Source organism: Hemicordylus capensis, chromosome 3 (assembly GCF_027244095.1).
Source record: "Hemicordylus capensis ecotype Gifberg chromosome 3, rHemCap1.1.pri, whole genome shotgun sequence".
Classification (NCBI taxonomy): Eukaryota; Metazoa; Chordata; class Lepidosauria; order Squamata; family Cordylidae; genus Hemicordylus; species Hemicordylus capensis.
Genome location: NC_069659.1, coordinates 92,250,375 through 92,258,732, shown reverse-complemented (window position 1 = coordinate 92,258,732; position 8,358 = coordinate 92,250,375). Strand labels below are relative to the sequence as shown.

At 42.7% G+C, this 8,358-nt stretch overlaps 1 long non-coding RNA gene across 1 annotated transcript; it reads left to right on the top strand.

Annotated features, from left to right (window-relative positions):
- The first annotated feature begins 4,854 nt into the window (after positions 1-4,854).
- On the top strand, positions 4,855-7,493 carry LOC128352159 (uncharacterized). The gene is made up of 3 exons (XR_008320239.1): positions 4,855-5,002; positions 6,280-6,418; positions 7,176-7,493. It is a non-coding gene; the product is annotated as an uncharacterized LOC128352159 (long non-coding RNA).
- The last annotated feature ends 865 nt before the right edge of the window (positions 7,494-8,358 follow it).

Sequence of the window (8,358 nt, the reverse complement as noted above, 5' to 3'; positions counted from 1 at the left end):
ACTATGTTAAAGTTACCTGAAAGATGGGCGTGAGATTGGATGGGGGGGGCGCAATTTCAGTGCTTGCCCTAGACGCTATTTTCCCTAGATATGCCTCTGCAGTAAGTTATCAAAAGACCGAAATAATGACTTTCGAAGAAGAAAGAAGAGGTGGTGCACAAATCGTCATGAGATTGAGCAGGTTAAGGTGTTTGAATATTTGGGAATAGTATTAAAAGCTTCTGGTAGTAGACGGGCATATGAAGAATATATGATTCAGTCTGCATCTAGAAGTGCTTTTGCTGTACAGAAATGTTATAATGTTAATGGAGGGCAATTTGATCCAGCAGGCCTTAAACTATTTGGGTTCAAAGTTATTTCCCAAATGTGATATGAGGCACAACTTGGGCCTTACAATAATTATAGTCCAATTGAAGCTGTTCAAATGCAATGTTTAAGGGTGATCCTGCAGATGGCAAAGGGAACCTCTAATTCCTTTTTATGGTTGGAGACTGGTATGTGTAAAATCGAGACTCAAATGTGGATTTGTTTATGTAATTATTGGCTTAAGGTTAAGTTGCATCCAGTGTGCAACCCCAAATATCATCTGGGGTGTTGTTTTTTTTTGAAGTATTCTTGCAATTCCTGGCTATTTCTTCTACCTGTAACTAAAAGCTGAGAGAACCTCAAACAGAAAATGTCTGTAGTATTTTGAATAAAGTTTATTTTTCTTTTTGTTCTTTGCAATTTTAACCAGCCTCTTTGAGTGGATTTTTAACTCAGGAAAGGGGGCTCAAAGGGGTTTTTGTCTCTGGTGCAAAACATGTCTCAATTTGATTGTTCAACATCCACCAAGTTTTCTCACCATGTGTAAGCTTGCATGTGGAAGGTTTTTATACTTTTCCAATAGTAAGAAAAGGAGAGTTTCTGTGAAAATTCACCTGAGCCAGGGGTGGAGATAAACTCTGTTAATAATTTGGGTGTGGTGGCAGCGAATAAACTACTAGAAGTCCAAGAAAGTTTTGTGGAGAAGCCTTTGTTCAGAAAGCTCAGGGAGGGGGAGATGATTCAGCATTTTGCTTCCCCTCACACGTGCTTGCTCCGAGACAAAGACTGGATAAATCCATGTGTGTGGGGGGGGGAGTTGTGCAATTGCATATTTTTAATGTTTATTATACTTCAGGCTTCAGAATTTTTAAATTCACATAACCAGATTTTCTTTGAGCTGTCTCTCACTAAAATGTAGTAATTTTTGAATAAGACACAGAACAAGAACAGAACAAGGGTTGAATAAGACACAGAACAAGAGTTCTCTGTCCTGTTCCTCTATGTCCTGTATCCTCTAGTTCAATCATGCCTGAGATGTACAGACATAGTCTATGTCTATTAATCCCAGTTATGATAAAGTTGCCAGCCTTTCTTTTTGGAGAAAAGAAAATTAATTCACTCAATAATATAAACCAGAATATATCTCAGAATGAACAATTCCAACAATGCTCTGGTTTTTTTAAAAAAATGGAACTACATATCAGATGTCTCATTGGTAATTCTGAATGGAAGAATTTCATGTGATCGTATCTGCTCTACTATATGGGAGTATATTTGTAAGCAACTGCGGAATAATAATAGGGTTTTCCCTCACTTTATGGTAACCCTTTTCCATATGGATCAGACATTAAAAACTCACCACTAGTTCAATTATAAAAATACACAAGAAAGATGTTGTACAACTACCTTGCATAAAGTGGCCAGAAACTGGTGCAGTGAGAGGAGCAGGCTAGCAGAACTTCCCAGTTAACTGCTGCATCAGTATTGGGAGTAAGGGGCAATTTTGCCCCTTCCCCAGAAGTATGTCTTACTGATTCCAGTGGTTTTTCTTTCTGAGAATGTGTTGAAGGCTAGGTGTAAGAGGGTGTAAGATATATGACTTAATGAGGCTTACTGGTGACGAGATCAATTTACAAGTCACGTGCATAGAACTCATCAACATAAATATGACAGCTGAAGTTCTGTGAACTGACGAGATTGCATATTCTCAAAGCGAGGGGGGAAGATAGGGGGGCTATTTCTAGTTCTCACTACTTTGGAAATATTTTCATCAAATATTTTAGGTTCATTTCCATCAACATTTCATGTCAGAGTTTGTGTTACCAATGCTACTGCAAGCAGAAGAGCTGTAAAATAGTATTGCCAGTGGGTGGTAATCTGGGAGTGCAGTAAACAGTTACCACCAAAGATGAGTGCATTCAAACAGAATTCCAAAGAGCATTCTTGTTTGTTTTTTGGAGCATCTCAGCAATTATGCATTGTATTATATATTTTATAATTAGTCATACCCTTGGCAAAACACTATCATAACCTTTGGTAAGCAGTCCCTTGTCATTTCAGTTTGTGATCATTAGGGTCTTTTTGACAAAAGATGTAAAAATAAATTATTTTTCATCTCTCTCTTTTTTTTACCATCCAGAGAGTAGAGGTATATGTGGACCATTTGGCACAGTTCAGTCCAAATTAAGTTTGAATTTGGACTGAACCACACCAAAGCAAACTTGTTCTGTTAAACCAAATGGCTGGATCAGTCGGTTCGACAAATCAGCTCGAAGTGGTTCGAAGCAGTTCACAACTGAATTGCTTGAATCAGCGAGGTTCATGGTGGTCCGGTTCATGAGAAAATCAGTTCTGCACATCCCTATCAAAGAGGCTTTGATTAGAGATGTATCACATTTCAGCTTTTAGCTGATGGAATAACCTAATGGTTTTGATGCAATTAGCTAGTTCAAACAGGCACTTTTTTCCATTGTAGGGCTAGTAACACAATAGTTCAGGAGACCTGAAAGTGGCATGAAGAGGACAGAGTTGCCCTCGACCTACACTCTTTTTGAAATGAATTGGGAAGATTGATGCACATGCTCCCTGTGAACACAGTACAATATGTGCCTTGGATTCCACTTCTGGACTGAGGCCTGTTTTTGTATTCACCAACATAATGTTCCCATTCCCCCACATGGCCCTATTCATACATTACATTCAACACATGTGCAATGTATACATGTTGAGATCTGTATTGTACAAGCATGTACTATAATTCATACTATGTTCAGCACATGTACAGTAGTACACTTCCTATCTGTACCCTGCATTCGAGGTGACTTGTACGCAAGCTCACTTTTAAAATGAACGCATGTATAGGCATTCATACAAAAAATGTACATATATACAGACAGCTGTACACACATGCAACATAATAGGAACATAGGAAGCTCCCAGATACTGAGTCAGACCATTGGTCTATCTAGCTCAGTGTTGTCTACACAGGCTGGCAGTGGCTTCTCCAAGGTTGCAGGGAATCTCCAAGGAATCTTTCTCAGCCCTATCTTGGAGAAGCCAGGGAGAGAACTTGAAACCTTCTGCTCTTCCCCAAGTGGCTCCATCCCCTGAGGGGAATATCTTACAGTGCTCCCATGTAGTCTCCCATTCAAATGCAACCAGAGTGGACCCTGCTTAGCTGATGGGACAAGTTGTGCTTGCTACCACAAGACCAGCTCCCTAATGTCCGTGGATGTCTGCAGGACTTTTTATGGGGATGGGGAGTGATGGCTGAAATTCTATATCTATTTACCTGGGAGTGACTCTGGGCCAGTCACTTCTCTCTCAGCCTAACCTACTTCCCAGGGTTGTTGTGAGGAGAAACTTAAGTGTGTAGTACACCACTCTAGGCTCCTTGGAGGAAGAGCAGAATATAAAACAGTAGTAGTAGTAGTAGTAGTAGTAGTAGTAGTAGTAATCTCCACTGAATTCAATGGGATTGGCTAAATCTGGGGTGTGGGGCAATAGTAATGTCTGAAGTGTTGGCAGTGAAGGACTTTGCGCTGTCTCTTGTCTCAATGACATAGGAGGACAGACTAGTGAGTCAGAGGGCTAGCGGGTCAAGACATTGGTCATCCCTTCTCTACTGCTCTGACACTATCCCTTTGATATGTAGATTGCTAATCTTAGGGAGTTCCTTCCTTCCAACCACTTCCTTCCTCTCTCCCTCTCTCTTCCTGTTCCTTCTACCTTGCAACATGCAAGTTCCTCTCCCCTGCACCATGTGTGCAGAGATGCAGAATCTATCTGCATCCAGCTAGCTAGATAGATTAGAGATCCTAACTCCTCACTTTCCTATCTAGAATGGAGTTCTCTAATAAATACCATTTATATTGATTTGAAACTATGAACTGGCTCCAAATTACTTTACTCTCAGCATACACGCACGCCTAACTAAATTCTGCTGTGTTGTGCACTCTGCTATAAAGAAAAAGGGTTTCTCCTACCAGAGAGAATTCCCAACATGAATAAGGTTGTGGTCTTCTCCCTTTTGATTACTTTGATGGCTTTCTTCCCACCTGCTTCAGTGGAAAGCTGGGGAGTGTAGGATGCAAGGACTGTAAACTGTAAGATAGCGGAACTTCAGGCCATCCCCGCTCCCAATACATTGCTGAGTACTGCTAAATCTAACTTGTAAAATCTTACCAGATTTGCTCTTTGGCCATAGTCCTTTCCATTAAAGGAGAGCATATCCTCACAAAACTGACTGTATATCTAGATGGTTCAGAGGAGAACCCTTCCATAAATTTGCTTTAAATTATCCATGAAATATCTTGAACTTCCCTTATAGAAGCAGCACTAGACAGGAAGTGTTTTCCTCTTGACTGTTGCTGAGTCAGTAGTTTCTGAACTGCTTAACAAGTCAAAGGCCTTTGTGATGTCACCCAACTCTTCCAGCTCATTGGCTGGAAGATCAACCATAAATCAACCTTTGTGATGTCACTGGCTCAGTGCTTTGGTGAGCTGGTTTCCAGGCAAAATTTGCATTTTCTTAGATTTCCTAGACATTCCTGCTACCTTCCTGGGCTGATACCAAGCCAGAGTTGAGCAGATACCTTCTTTTCCTCATATCCATCCATGCTATATACCTTTGGTTCATATTTTTATTTTTCTCTGCAGACAGAACTCCACGAAAGGCTTTTGCCACAGGGAGAAAGTAGGTATTAGACATCTCCCTCTGCTCATATGTTCTAACTTACGAAGTGCCATGCAGATCTGCTCCATCTTTCAGGAGTTCTACCACAGTGTAAACTCCTTGAAATTCCTTGTACTCAATCTCCAGTCTAAAGTGTTCAATATGCTTTTTCTGTCAGTACTGTAGGGAGCTTTATGAGGCTAAAGCTTGGCAGCTGGATACAGTTCTAGAACATGTCCAGGCTTCACCAACCTAACAATGCTGCCCTCAGGGTAGATACAAGTAACGATCACAGACTGCCTTGTTAGGAAGGTGTTTCAGCCTGTTTTGGCTGCTCTCAATTGCTCATTAGGGTATGTATGTTGCCATCTACCAACAGACAAGAATAGATCATTGGTCCCCTAGTTCATAGTAGGAGAAAGTGCAATTACTAAAATTCTTCATTTTAAGACCCTATTATACAGTCCCATGCAGACCACCTTACCGAGAATAGAGTTTACATCCCTTGAACCATCTTCCTGTCAGTGCTACTGGCAACAATCCTGTTCCAAGAAATAGACATATTCTATATGAAGGGCTTGCTGGGAGGCTGGAATCTGTTTTATACCAGCAGAAATCCCCCTTGTTTGAGCTGGGAAGATTGCAGAGCTGGACTGTCCTCCCTCCCTCTGGCCTTGAGTAGCAGAGTACCACTGCCTGATGATCCTGAGTGGGCCACAACCACGGTCCGATTGCCCTGATGAGCTATGGCTGTGTGGGGGCTGTTCCAGCAGCCAGGCTCCAGGAGCCCATGTGAGAGGTGGGGTTTGGGGGCTTCTGGCTCTAAAAGGGACTGAGGCAAGCCAGAGACAGTAGGAGAGGGCCTGTGGGGAGGCTGGGGTCTGTTTTTTAACCAGCAGAAGTTCCCCTTGTTTGAGTTGGGAAGTCTGCAGAGCTGGCCCTCCTTCCCTCTGGCCTTGAGTAGCAGAGTACTACCACCTGCTGATCCTGTGAGGCAAGCTGGAGGCACAGCCCTCCTGCAGGTGGCCACCAGAGAGTGCTGGCCATTGGGGGCGGAGGCCAACATTGTTTTGGACCGTTGGAAGACTCCTGCTCACTACATTGTTGCTTAGTTTTTACTTAGGCTTGATACAGGTATGTGTCTTGGGTTGAACAGACTAAGATGGGGAGGTGGGGGGCATCCCTGGGGCAGCTATACCAGTGGTGGTGGGGAATCAGTGAAGGTATGGCATTGGTAGGCCAGTGGGTCATTACAGGGGAAGGGAATTCAGAAATTTAATTGCTATTGCCCCTTCCAGCAGGTCTACCACCTCTTTGACCTTGGAGAGCAATGTCAACCACCCACAGAACCTCACCTTGTTACTCTATAATGCCAGGTCGGTTCAAAATAAATCTGAGGTAATACATGACTTAATCATGGATGAAGGAGCTAACTTGGTATGTATCACAGAGACTGGTTGGCAGAGGCTAGTGGTTCTGTTTGGTCCCAGCTTCTCCCAGAGGGTTACTCCATGATAGAGCAGGTGAAAGGATGTGGGCAGGGAGGTGGGGTGGCTGCGGCCTATAAGAATACCATTTCCCTTACCAGGATCCCTGTCAGGGATTTGGGCTATATTGAATGTGTGTACCTAAGTCTAGGGACCAGGGATAGACTGGGATTTCTGCTGGTGTACCGATCACATTGCTGCCCAGTGGAGTGCCTAATTGAGCTGGCAGACCTGGTTGCTGTTGGCATTGGGGTGTTGGTGGGGCATTGGATTGTTGTTGGTGGGGGACTTCAATGTTCATTTTGGGACTGGGTTATCAGGAGCGACCCGAGAGTTCATAGTGGCCATGATGACTGTGGGCCTATCCCAATTGGTCTCTGGACTGACACATGATGCTAGTAACATGGTCGATTTGGTCTTTTGCTCTGATCAGGGTGGTGGTCCGTGGGTGGGGACTCCTGTCATCTCCCAATTGTCATGGACAAATCACCATCTGGTTAATCTAATAGGTTCTTCACCTCTGGAGGGGTGAAGGACCTATTAGATTGGTCCACCTGAGGAGGTTAATCCAATAGGATTCCAATAAGCCTTAGAAGGGTTTAGGGTTGGTACTGCTAGTGATTCTGTTGATGCTCTGGTGCAAACATAGAATAATGAACACTAGAGTAGTAGATGCTCCTAAGTGTCCTCTCCAATTTGTTTTAAAGACAGCCCCATGGTATCCGGATGAACTATGGGATCTAAAGTGGCGAGATAGATGACTAGAGTGCAAGAGGAGGAAGACTCAGTGCAAGTCGGATCAAGCACAACACAAAGCACATTTGAAGACTTAGGCTGTAGCAGTGTGGGAGGCAAAAAAGCAGTTCTTTTCTGCCTGCATTGCTATTGCAATTTCATGTCCAGCTGAGTTATCTAGGGATGTGAGGGGGCTAGTGTGTACCACCTTCCCCTTGAATTTAAACTTGGAACCATCAGTTTCTCACTGTGACATTGTTAACGACTTTTTGTGTGGATAAAATATCTCAAATTCAGGCTGAGCTGGATTCTACAGTTATTGCAGAGTCTACTGTGGAGGTGTCCAGCAACTTCTCTTATGCAATTAGATTGGATCATTTTTAGTTTGTGACTCCTGAGGAAGTGGACAAACTGCTTCAGACTGTGTACCCTACAACCTGTTCTCTTGATCCTTGCCCAACTTGGTTTATCTAATCTGATAGTTATAATAACAGAGAGGGTCTAGTAAATGTTATTAATGCTTCTCTGAGGGAGGGCAGGATGCCTCCTTATCTTAATGAGGCTATTATTAGAGCACTTTTGAAGAAACCTGCACTGGATCCCTCGTAGTTAGCTAATTACAGACCTGTTTCTAATCTTCCATGGTTGGGCAAGGTGATTGAGCAGGTAGTGGCCCCTCAGCTCCAGGCAGTTTTGGATTATGCAGATTATCTAGACTCATTTCAAACTGACTTTCATGTGGGCTATGGGGTTGGGACTGCCTTTATTTATTATTTATTTATTTATTGTTGAATTTCTATACTGCTTTTCATTAAAAACAACCCCAAGGCGGTTTACAAAAATTAAAAGCATACAATAAAAATGACAATTAAAATATTAAGATAAAAATATAAAACAAATTTAATTTAAAAACTATAAAATACAAGCATAAAAACACATAGACACAAGAGTAAAAACACATAGAAGCAGCATTGAAATGGTCATGTAAAAGCCTGGGTAAAAAGCCAAGATTTAAGAAGCTTTCTAAAAACTGTGATGGAGTCTGAGGAGTGAATGGCCACTGGGAGAGCATTCCAAAGTTTGGGGGCAGCAACAGAGAAGGCCCTGTCCCGAGTGCACGACAGATGAGCCTCCTTCATTGTAGGCACCTGGAGC